The sequence below is a fragment of the Saccoglossus kowalevskii genome, chromosome 5, assembly GCF_978046115.1.
Source record: "Saccoglossus kowalevskii chromosome 5, keSacKowa6.1, whole genome shotgun sequence".
NCBI lineage: Eukaryota > Metazoa > Hemichordata > Enteropneusta > Harrimaniidae > Saccoglossus > Saccoglossus kowalevskii.
Genome location: NC_140645.1, coordinates 2099926 through 2113262, shown reverse-complemented (window position 1 = coordinate 2113262; position 13337 = coordinate 2099926). Strand labels below are relative to the sequence as shown.

Genomic DNA, 13337 nt, shown 5'->3' with positions numbered 1-13337 from the left:
TCCATGTCAGTCCAGTGTAGTAATGGTCCAGAATGGAGACACTCCATGTCAGTCCAGTGTAGTACTGGTACATAATGGATACACTCCATGTCAGTTCAGTGTAGTACTGGTACATAATGGAGACACTAAATGTCAGTCCAGTGTAGTACTTCTACATAATGGAGACACTCCATGTCAGTCCAGTGTAGTACTGGTCCATAATGGATACACTCCATGTCAGTTCAGAGTAGTACTGGTACACAATGGACACACTACATGTTAGTCCAGTGTAGTACTGGTACATAATGGACACACTTCATGTCAGTCCAGTGTAGTACTGGTACATAATAGACACACTCCATGTTAGTTCAGTGTAGTACTGGTACATAATGGAGACACTCCATGTCAGTCCAGTGTAGTACAGGTCTATAATGGAGACACTCCATGTCAGTCCAGTGTAGTACTAGCACATAACGGATACACTCCATGTCAGTCTAGTGTAGTACTTGTACATAATAGATACACTCCATGTCAGTTCAGTGTAGTACTGGTACATAATGGAGACACTCCATGTCAGTTCAGAGTAGTACTGGTACATAATGGAGACACTCCATGTCAGTTCAGTGTAGTACTTGTAGATAACGGATACACTCCATGTCAGTTTAGTGTAGTACTGGTACATAATGGATACACTCCATGTCAGTACAGTGTAGTACTGGTACATAATGGAGACACTCCATGTCAGTTTAGTGTAGTACTGGTACATAATGGATACACTCCATGTCAGTTTAGTGTAGTACTAGCACATAACGGATACACTCCATGTCAGTTTAGTGTAGTACTTGTACATAATAGATACACTCCATGTCAGTTTAGTGTAGTACTGGTACATAATGGATACACTCCATGTCAGTACAGTGTAGTACTGGTACATAATGGAGACACTCCATGTCAGTTTAGTGTAGTACTTGTACATAATAGATACACTCCATGTCAGTTCAGTGTACTACAGGTCTATAATGGAGACACTCCATGTCAGTCCAGTGTAGTACTAGCACATAACGGATACACTCCATGTCAGTTTAGTGTAGTAGTGGTACATAATGGATACACTCCATGTCAGTACAGTGTAGTACTGGTCCATAATGGATACACTCCATGTCAGTTCAGAGTAGTACTGGTACATAATGAATACACTCCATGTCAGTCCAGTGTAGTACTGGTACATAACAGATGCACTCCGTGTCAGTCCAGTGTAGTACAGGTCCATAGTGGATACACTCCATGTCAGTCCAGTGCAGTACTGGTCCATAATGGATACACTCCATATCAGTCCAGTGTAGTAATGGTCCATAATGGATACACTCCATGTCAGTCCAGTGTAGTACAGGTACATAATGGAGACACTCCATATCAGTCCAGTGTAGTACTGGTACATAATGGAGTCACTCCATATCAGTCCAGTGTAGTACTGGTACATAATAGAGTCACTCCATATCAGTCCAGTGTAGTACTGGTACATAATGGAGTCACTCCATATCAGTCCAGTGTAGTACTGATACTTAATGGAGTCACTCCATATCAGTCCAGTGTAGTACTGGAGACTCTTCATGTCAGTGTAGTGCTTTGGCAAAAAAGACGACGCGCTGGATATTATTGGGTTTTAACCATGCTAGGACGGGAATGTAGCGTCCGTTGTTCAATTGAACATCTTCGTCCGAGCCAAGTTATCATGTAATAACAGGCAATGCGGAGTCTTTTATTTTAACCATATTACACTGATATGTGAACATTTTTTTAAATTGTGCAGTTGTACACTTCAGAAAAAAAAATCATTCAAAAACATGTTCATATAACAATTTGCAGATAAAAGTGGTCTAGTTGCTTTAATGATCTATACAAATCTTCTGATGAGAACGAGTCGCTGTAGCGTACGATGTAATAATGTTTATAATGGATACACTCCATGTCAGTCAGTATGGTACTGATACAAACTGGAGGCATTCCGCATACGTCCGGTCTAGTACTGGCCCATAAGAAGACACTTAGAAGTCCAGTGTAGTACTGGTTCTTAAGGAGATACTTCACGTAAGTCTAGCGTAGCGCTAGTCCATAACGGAGACACTTCATGTCAGTCCGGTGGACATAATTCTATTATGGAAAACCAGACCAAGTATGCTATTACTGTGTACTGGTATTTAAATATGCCTGCAACTCACATTCCATTAGTACAGTGGGCGACATGAACAGTAATCGTGTACACCTGCACGACTCAGTATCATATTCTATAACTGTGTCAATGTCAGTGTGGCATTGGTCTGTAACTAAGACATTCTATAGCAGGATACTGGTCAGACCAGTGTAGTACTAGTTCAATGCAAGTCTATTGCAGTATAGTGCAGCGCTGGTCCACAATGGGGACAGAAAGGAACAACGCTGTGGCACAACTTTTAAGGTAAAAACGACCAAACATCTAAATGACCTCTCCTCAAATCAATAAATTATATAACATCCTCAAATCAATACATTATATAACATCCTCAAATCAATAAATTATATAACATCCTCAAATCAATACATTATATAACATCCTCAAATCAATACATTGTATAACATCCTCAAATCAATACATTATATAACATCCTCAAATCAATACATTATATAACATCCTCAAATCAATACATCATATAACATCCTCAAATCAATACATTATATAACATCCTCAAATCAATAAATTATATAACATCCTCAAATCAATACATTATATAACATCCTCAAATCAATACATCATATAACATCCTCAAATCAATACATTATATAACATCCTCAAATCAATACATTATATAACATCTTCAAATGAATACATTGTATAACATCCTCAAATCTGTTTAAAATGATACAGTTTAGTATATTAATTTAATTAACTGTTCAGTCTGTGCAATCAGAATGTTTTGAAATATTAATAAACCCGTGAAATACAAGTTAATTTCAGGATGGCTAGATGAACACCAAATTTCATACAAATACCTCATGGGTCTTTAAATATTTCAAATCTCAAAAACATTATTACAAAAACCACTTCCCTGGAAAATTCACTACTTGTCCTACTTTAAGAAAAGGTAAAGTATGCCCCGATATATGGGCAGCTAATATTTAGAAATACAGTCCAAGAGAGAGGAAATTAAAATCGGCTGTCAAAAAACAAACAAACACTGATTTGCTTAATCTCTAGCTTGTAAGATTCTTCATAATTATTATATTTAGGATTAATCATGATGAAAATATTATCGATGATATAGATTAACGTGACATTGAAAGGTTTGGCTTAACTTTTTAAACTACGTTTTGCTTCATACAAATAAACTAACCAAAATCCAGCAAGGGGTACAGTACATTCCGATTAAAATACAAATGTAATTCATCCTTGCTAACAAACTGTTTTTTTATTTCACGAAAACCATGATTTATTTTCTTTTTATAATCCAAGGCGCAGCTACACTCACAGGACAAGATGATTCATTGGCCGCCATGTTGGTAGTCATACCATTTATGAAGGCCCTGAAATGACAGTAGTTGTCCCTAAGGTTTCGGCAATATAATTAGACGATGTGTTCCGGGAAGAAAATCAACAATACTTTCAATCGATATGAACGAATACAGAGTGTGATTATAACTATTGACACTACACAGTAAAATCTACCATATAATAAATGTTTGTGTCGTAGCGGTAGCTTTAAATATTGAGATTCGCCATTTTGTGTATATTTTTGTATTCAACCTAGTAGGGTCTAAATTACTCAAATTATTCGCCTTATTTAATCTTCACTTTAATTATTGATTGTTCGCCGTTTTTATCTTGACTATATCTGTTAGAAACCACCGAATGTGATAATTTGAGAGGGCCAAGATGAACTTTTATTTGCATTTGATTCGTAATCCGCAATCTATTTATCTAATGTTGTTTAAGTTGATGGTGATTGTGATTTTCAAATTAAATGGTGTTATCCAACACCAAGTTGATTCAGTTGATTCAACTCTAATTTTAATGGACTCTGATTAAAAAAAATAATTCAAACGAGTGGATTATTATTTCTACCCTCCTTGTTTGGCAGTGTGCGCTTTGTCATTAACTTAATATTGTGGGTAATATTTCGGAGATAATCAGAACAGAATTTTGACTTCAGCAATGCCCCGTATTGTGCAATGTGAATACCTAGTGCATTACTTGTGACGTCAGAGAGCACTGCAAAGGTCAAATTGTACAAATTTCATATTCTCTTCCCGAATATTGAGATATGGGTATTCAAATCAGGGTACTGTGAAAACTGTGAATACACTAGTGTCTCAACTATTCTGTGTATGTTTTACAGTCGCTGCCTTATCGGTACACACGAACTAAACAATGCTTTTCAATTGCTCAAAGTACGAACACATCGATCAATCAGTTCCAATGTATGGTTACTGTGATGTCCACTTATTTTAAGTTATCCGTCTTTCGTCTATAGATATGAAGTATCTAGTATTCGATACAATAACAGCACGGGTTTATTATTAGTAAAATTATTTGACGTCATCCGTTTTTTAGCATAATCATGTCCCAACTTCAATTTTCAAATATATGCTACAATATTATTGGTGAACCAGTCTCCCTAAGTCTTCGGTTTTGTTTTGTGTCTTTCATCATCTCGGCTTGTAAGTGTTACACAGACAGTAGGACAATGGTTAGGGGGCCTTAATTTGTGGTTGGTGTTTTTATCGTTAAAAATCACAAAAGAAAACGAGCGAAACAATGATGGCTGCTCTTAAACTAACAACCATATGTGTTGTTGAAAGATTAGTTTGCATCCACGTCAGTGCTGGGGCGTAATAAACCCGTGTACTGTACATACAACTATATTAAAACTAATTTGTGTGAGGCAAGCCTATCGTCACCAACGCCAGCACCTGCAACTACCAAAACATAACATTCACAGTGAAAGTACCATATAAAACCAACTTATGAATGAACTGAACATCGAGCTCATTACACTATTTAGAGGGTGACCATTCAAAGTCGGTTGAGGGTGACTTATGTATGGAAATAAGACCAATCTACTATTCGCTTACACATTATATAGGGGTATGTCGCATATGGCATTGGTATAATATATACCAATTAATATTGTTAAATTACCTTACTACTGTGGTGTAATACCGGGTTTTGTGACTTGCTTGGGTTATTATGGTTCCAGCGAAAATACACTCCTGTCATCTCTTGTCTCAGGGACTGTTAAACCAGACATCACGTGACACAATTGCCGGTTCTACTTTTTTATAGCCGGTGAAAATAGAAGCAACTGTTTTATTTATTGAATTGATCCGCTCTTAGTCCTATTGGCTACATATAACGCAAAGCGCAAAGTATGACGGTTCGTTACTGACAAAAACAGAATGTGACAAAATAATATCATCGTATATATTGGCTCTCCACGTTGGAATATACGGATATACGGATGTACTAAATTTAATATTCAGGTCATGGACCGTCTGGATAAAAGCTGGAATGATGCCAACAAATCGACTAGTATTGTCTCTTTCATTGTATGGTACACAGTTTTGAATATTGACCCAAATTACCGGGCCATTAAATGCTGACCCAAATTGCCTATTAATATTAAAGCATGTTCATAAATGAATTCGAAAATAACACGCAAATGTTGCGTAATGTCGGGTACGGTGATTTTTAGACGAAGATTTGATGTAGTAAAGTTTCAAAATCACGTGATTAGGCAGACAATTCAATGTAACACATAAGCGATCAAATGACCAAAGTGTGTCCTGTCAATCGGGACAGTGCCACATCTGGCGACGACGACATCAAATATGCAGATACTTCTATTAAAGTTCTAAAACCTCGTCACTTAGACATGTGGCAATTTGTCCATGCGCCAATGGCAGAATATTTGTTAATAATATCCAGTTATTAAATTATAGCAGTTTTGTATGCTAAAGAAACGGTTTTGTCGATACATTGCTAAACGCGTATATTCACCAAAATAATAAATATCATTACGCGCTACTTAAAAAGAATAAAATAGATCACTGTCAAAGTATGACCAAATTGATTGAGGTACATCACTTCATCATAGCGTACTGGTAATCCCCCAACATTGATTGAGGTACATCACTTCATCATAGCGTACTGGTAATCCCCCAACATTGATTGAGGTACATCACTTCATCATAGCGTACTGGTAATCCCCCAACATTGATTGAGGTACATCACTTCATCATAGCGTACTGGTAATCCCCCAACATACAGTAAAGTGGCAACCGCCTCATTTTTTGAGAGCTGTTTATAAACTATTTTGTTTAGATTTTTTTTTTTATTTTGGGGCTATTCTGTAATAATATTCATCAGATTTTTGTTACGTTGTTGACGATTTGCACAACTTATATAAAATGTCGGAGAACAAAGAAGTAGTCCAGTTGAAAAATATTACAAAAAAATCAACAAATAAAAAAATAATTAAATATCATAGATTGTATGTGAAATAACTATAACAATTGGGTTATTTGACTTTGTTATGGTACTACAGGTATGAAATAATTGGCGGACATAACTTTTTATGGGTATCGTGTTGATGTTCAAAGTCAAACGTAAACAAATTTATTTGCAGTTTACAAATCTTATGAATATATATAAATTGCGTAGTTCCTGCAAAAAAGGAAGTGATGTGCACTGGCCTGGGAAAATGTGATTAGGCTTACTGACATTTTATGCAAAGTAAAATATATAGATATTATCCCATACAACATATATTTTCTAGCATACACTATACAGAATGTAAAGTTGATATTTTCTATATTTTCACATGAATTGTACAATGCAGACGGGAACGCAATAAGTACAGAGCTGAACACCCCAAGTACACATATGAAAGTTACTCACAAAAATACTACCCTGCACCCTGTACTACTCTGTCTACATTGCCTTGTCAAAGTCTGCGTCTTCTGAGAGATCGTTGTAGATATAAAGTGTTTTTAATTTTTTGACTTCTCGAACTTCTTAACTTTTTCAGATCTCCTCAAATCTGAATATCATGATGACAATTTTAACAAAACTGTACTCAATGTTACGATTTTAACTGAATATTTCACATAATGATAACAATCTTGCTAGGACTTCAGCTTATAGTGCAAAAAGACCAAGTCGTCAACATACGGGTCTGTCATTTAGGTCATCTACGTAAACATTACATAGATACAGGAACAAGATGCCATGTCTCATAATATATGTAGTTATCCTTAGAACTGATTTTACTAAATCTGTTTTTAATAATTGGAATAACAATCACAAGTACCATGGAATCAAGAAGAACTCCGTGAAAAATAAGAAAGATAGACAGCAATAAATCGAGCAATAACTTTCTGAACACAAAGTCGACTTTCGCCAATCATTCACAAAATCAAACTGTACAGTTTTTCAAAGGTTTTGGTTTTGACCAATAATTTAAGAAAAAAATGTGTCCATCTTATCCAGATTTACTATGAGAAATTAAAAAAAATTAATACAAAAAGGACAAATTTTGCACTAACGTTTAGTCGAGAAAAAATGGCACTCAGCGCCAACTGTATATCATTCATGTCATATATTGTCATAGAAACACTTCGACTTACACTCATTTCTATGAAAACAATATTTCTTATCCTGTGCTAACAATTCATATTTTTCAGGAAAGTCTATATACTCCTCTGTTAAGAATTTATATTTTGGGACAATTTAGTATATTGCTCTGTTAACAATTCCTATTTTGTGATGATTCTTTATACTTTTCATTTAGGAATTCATATTGGGGGGACAATTTTTTATACTCCTCTATTGGTAATTCATATTTGAGGTCTTTCTGTACATCTTCTATTAGGAATTCATATTAGAGGTCTTTCTGTACATCTTCTATTGGTAATTCATATTAGAGGTCTTTCTGTACATCTTCTATTAGGAATTCATATTAGAGGTCTTTCTGTACATCTTCTATTAGGAATTCATATTAGAGGTCTTTCTGTACATCTTCTATTGGTAATTCATATTTGAGGTCTTTCTGTACATCTTCTATTGGTAATTCATATTTGAGGTCTTTCTGTACATCTTCTATTGGTAATTCATATTAGAGGTCTTTCTGTACATCTTCTATTGGTAATTTATATTTGAGGTCTTTCTGTACATCTTCTATTGGTAATTTATATTTGAGGCCTTTCTGTACATCTTCTATTGGTAATTCATATTAGAGGTCTTTCTGTACATCTTCTATTGGTAATTCATATTAGAGGTCTTTCTGTACATCTTCTATTGGTAATTCATATTAGAGGTCTTTCTGTACATCTTCTATTGGTAATTCATATTAGAGGTCTTTCTGTACATCTTCTATTAGGAATTCATATTAGAGGTCTTTCTGTACATCTTCTATTAGGAATTCATATTAGAGGTCTTTCTGTACATCTTCTATTAGGAATTCATATTAGAGGTCTTTCTGTACATCTTCTATTAGGAATTCATATTAGAGGTCTTTCTGTACATCTTCTATTAGGAATTCATATTAGAGGTCTTTCTGTACATCTTCTATTGGTAATTCATATTTTAGGTCTTTCTGTACATCTTCTATTGGTAATTCATATTTGAGGTCTTTCTGTACATCTTCTATTAGGAATTCATATTAGAGGTCTTTCTGTACATCTTCTATTGGTAATTCATATTAGAGGTCTTTCTGTACATCTTCTATTAGGAATTCATATTAGAGGTCTTTCTGTACATCTTCTATTGGTAATTCATATTTTAGGTCTTTCTGTACATCTTCTATTGGTAATTCATATTTGAGGTCTTTCTGTACATCTTCTATTAGGAATTCATATTAGAGGTCTTTCTGTACATCTTCTATTGGTAATTCATATTTTAGGTCTTTCTGTACATCTTCTATTGGTAATTCATATTTGAGGTCTTTCTGTACATCTTCTATTAGGAATTCATATTAGAGGTCTTTCTGTACATCTTCTATTGGTAATTCATATTAGAGGTCTTTCTGTACATCTTCTATTGGTAATTCATATTTGAGGTCTTTCTGTACATCTTCTATTAGGAATTCATATTAGAGGTCTTTCTGTACATCTTCTATTGGTAATTCATATTTTAGGTCTTTCTGTACATCTTCTATTGGTAATTCATATTTGAGGTCTTTCTGTACATCTTCTATTAGGAATTCATATTAGAGGTCTTTCTGTACATCTTCTATTGGTAATTCATATTAGAGGTCTTTCTGTACATCTTCTATTGGTAATTCATATTAGAGGTCTTTCTGTACATCTTCTATTGGTAATTCATATTAGAGGTCTTTCTGTACATCTTCTATTAGGAATTCATATTAGAGGTCTTTCTGTACATCTTCTATTGGTAATTCATATTAGAGGTCTTTCTGTACATCTTCTATTGGTAATTCATATTAGAGGTCTTTCTGTACATCTTCTATTAGGAATTCATATTAGAGGTCTTTCTGTACATCTTCTATTGGTAATTCATATTAGAGGTCTTTCTGTACATCTTCTATTAGGAATTCATATTAGAGGTCTTTCTGTACATCTTCTATTGGTAATTCATATTAGAGGTCTTTCTGTACATCTTCTATTGGTAATTCATATTAGAGGTCTTTCTGTACATCTTCTATTAGGAATTCATATTAGAGGTCTTTCTGTACATCTTCTATTGGTAATTCATATTAGAGGTCTTTCTGTACATCTTCTATTAGGAATTCATATTAGAGGTCTTTCTGTACATCTTCTATTGGTAATTCATATTAGAGGTCTTTCTGTACATCTTCTATTGGTAATTCATATTAGAGGTCTTTCTGTACATCTTCTATTGGTAATTCATATTAGAGGTCTTTCTGTACATCTTCTATTGGTAATTCATATTAGAGGTCTTTCTGTACATCTTCTATTAGGAATTCATATTAGAGGTCTTTCTGTACATCTTCTATTGGTAATTCATATTAGAGGTCTTTCTGTACATCTTCTATTAGGAATTCATATTAGAGGTCTTTCTGTACATCTTCTATTGGTAATTCATATTAGAGGTCTTTCTGTACATCTTCTATTAGGAATTCATATTTGTATACTCCTTTGTTAGGAATTCATATTTTTCAGGAAAGTCTATATACTCCTCTGTTCAGAATTTATATTTTGGGACATTTTAGTATACTGCTCTGTTAGGAATTCATATTTTTTAGGCAATTCTATATACTCTATAATATATATTTTGAGACAATTTAATATACTGCTCTGTTAAGAATTCCTATTCTGAGGCATTTCTGTACATTTCTGTTAGGAATTCATATTTGAAGACTATTCTGTATACTCCTCTGACAGGAATTCATATATAGGCCATTCTGTATGCTTTGTTATAAATTCATATTTTTAAAGCCATTCTACATAGTCTTCTGTCAATAATTCATATAGTGGTGCCTTTCTGTATTCTCCTGTGGTAGCAATTCACACTTTGAGGCCATTCTATGTACTCTACTGTTAGGAATTCATATTTTAGGCCTTTCTACACACTCTTCTGTTGAAAAAACATATTGTGATGCATTTCTTTATACTACTAATTCTAATATTGAGACTCTAATTCACTTAAGTGAAAAAAAATAAAACACATTAATAATAACATTTTTGTGCAAATCGTTCGCTGTTAGAAATCCATATATTTGAACTACATTGTATACTCTGCTTGGTGTTTCTATATGTTGAGGCAATTCTGAATATTCGTATTCGAAGAATGTATATATTGTTTTGTATAAATTAATCTACCGTATCGTTGTTTATATTTAGAAGTCATTTGAAAGAATTGTGGAATTCATATGTTTTTTTTTATATTCTTGATATACCTTATTCATGAATTCATATTTTAAACATGTCTGTGTTGTCGTTCATTAGGCTGTTTATATTTTGAGACCATTCAGTATACTCTGTTAGACATTCATATTTTGAGACCATTCAGTATACTCTGTTAGACATTCATATTTTGAGACCATTCAGTATACTCTGTTAGACATTCATATTTTGAGACCATTCAGTATACTCTGTTAGACATTCATATTTTGGGACCATTTATTACACCTTTGGTGTCTCTAACTTTGTACAGAATATTCAGAGAAGACCGGATGTTCTGAACTTTGCCCCTGGCCATAAACAGATGACTCAATAATAATTTCAAACATATGCCACTAAGTTACAAAATCCTAAAAACTACTAATATTTCAATCAAATAATTGTCTTTACAATTTTTTAGTGAAAATAAAGCATTACATAGTCATGGCAGAAAAACAATGATGTGAACACTTCATGTTAAAAAGTGAGTTCTAACCCAAAATGTCTGAAAAGATGAAAATTATCAAGCATTTATTATTGTTTTGTGTGATACTTCATTATTATTTTCTTTACAATTAGAGGCCTAATACAAAGGTCTGCGAGATAGGCAGAATGTGGTACACATTTAATTACTCATCTGTTTTGAATTCATATATAGAGGCCATTCGGTTCTCTTCTCTGTTGGGAGTTTATATTTTTGGACTACTCTGTTTACTTCTCTGTTACATATTTATATTTTGAGGCGATTCTGTTTACAACTCTGTTAGGAATACATAGAAATGGCCATTTTGATTATTTGTTAAAAGTTATGTTTTGTGACGAATTCATGTCATCTAACCATTCTTTTTACAGCTCTGTCAGAAATTCATATTTTGTAGGAAATTATGTCTACTACTCTGTTAGGAATTCATATTTTTGGGTGAATGTGTATATACTTCTCTGTTAGAAATACCATTTTGAGGCAATTATGTATACTTCTTTCTGTTTCGTTTGGGAACTTATATTTTATGGTCATTTTATATAGTTCTCTGTTAGTATTTCATATTTTGAGGCCATTATCTTCTTTTTGTAGTATACAACGTGTACAGCGCTGAGACCATACTGGATACTCCGTTGTAAAGGATTCATATTGAGGTCGTTGTGCGAGATTTATCTCTGGGATCGGCGTTACTATTAGAATATATAGATCATGAAACCCGATTTCAAGTTGTGAATGCGGGCATTCATGTATTTGTGTCCAGTGTGTTGACTAATTTGCATGGATTGGCGTTATTATTTCATTTTGATAGCAGATCATGATTGTGGTAGCAAGAATGATGTGCCTTTTTACAAACGTATTTTTTTACTTGTATTTCGTCGGGCCTGTAACAACATTTTATCTCATATATTGAAATAAAAATGAAAAATTGGTACTCTTAAAAATTATTTGACGCGTAGATTTTAAAGTTTTAGGGGAATGCTTCTTGTGTTCACGGCAATTGTCACGCGAAGAGTAGCCCACAAACGATATCACGTGATATATTGAATCATAAAGAGTAGTTTATGTAAAACTATGTCAGTGACGTAATAGTCTCATGTATGGAATGTAGATTACTTAAATATAATAATATCATGATTAAAAAAATGAACTAAATTTTCATCAACAGTTTAAAATATAGTCACGGCGATTGTTTCGTCTGATATCACAGTCTGGTTTCTAACAAAACTTCATGAAAAAATATTTGTTTAAGCAATTGTTAATATTTCATATTAAAAGGAAGATAGTTCAAGTGGTCGCATCATTGCTATATGACGTAATGTGTTGTATGTCTTGCAGATTTTATATTTTTTGAATATCATATTAAAAAATCAGAAGCAGAATCAGAGAGTAATCACCTGATCCTGTCCAGACGTCGCCATTTTGTATAATTAAAATGTATATATTCAAGATTGAACATACACAATCGCACGGTAGCTCCGTTGCCGCTTTGCAGTCGACACTAAATACGGTAGCTCCGTTGCCGCTTTGCAGTCGACACTAAATACGGTAGCTCCGTTGCCAGTACTGCTTTGCAGTCGACACTAAATACGGTAGCTCCGTTGCCGGTACTGCTTTCCAGTCGATACTAAGGGATTGGTCAGTTACTTCGGCCTAGGGGGGGGGGGTCGGCAGATTCCATTTTGCCAGCTGTAAATCTCAGTTGACCCACCCCCTATCAAATAAAAAAAAGTGGGTGCCCCCTACATTATATTTTAAAACTTAAAACATGCTGACCCCCCTAAAAAAACAAAGAAACATTAACAGTTTTGGCTCTGGCATGATTACAAAATGTATTATATGTGCATTGAAAATATCATGGTTTGCCATAATTTTGACATAATTTTTAGCGTTTGCATTTAATAGACCTTAGGAGGGGAGGGGAAGCATAAAGCCAAAAAATGACTACAGAAAAGGCTGCAGGAAGTAGGGAAATCTATGCTGCTAA

The 13337-nt window shown here is 34.0% G+C and overlaps 2 long non-coding RNA genes across 2 annotated transcripts in view; one reads left to right on the top strand and one right to left on the bottom strand.

The window, feature by feature from the left end:
* The window catches only part of LOC146742802 (uncharacterized), a 48287-nt gene extending 35990 nt beyond the window's left edge, over window positions 1-12297 (top strand). Inside the window, exon 2 of the long non-coding RNA XR_014929395.1 lies at window positions 11945-12297. This is a non-coding gene — a long non-coding RNA (uncharacterized LOC146742802). The remainder of the gene's footprint in view (window positions 1-11944) is intronic.
* Window positions 3461-13337, bottom strand: part of LOC146742801 (uncharacterized) — a 45565-nt gene continuing 35688 nt past the window's right edge. The window contains exon 3 of the long non-coding RNA XR_014929394.1: window positions 3461-3537. This is a non-coding gene — a long non-coding RNA (uncharacterized LOC146742801). The remainder of the gene's footprint in view (window positions 3538-13337) is intronic.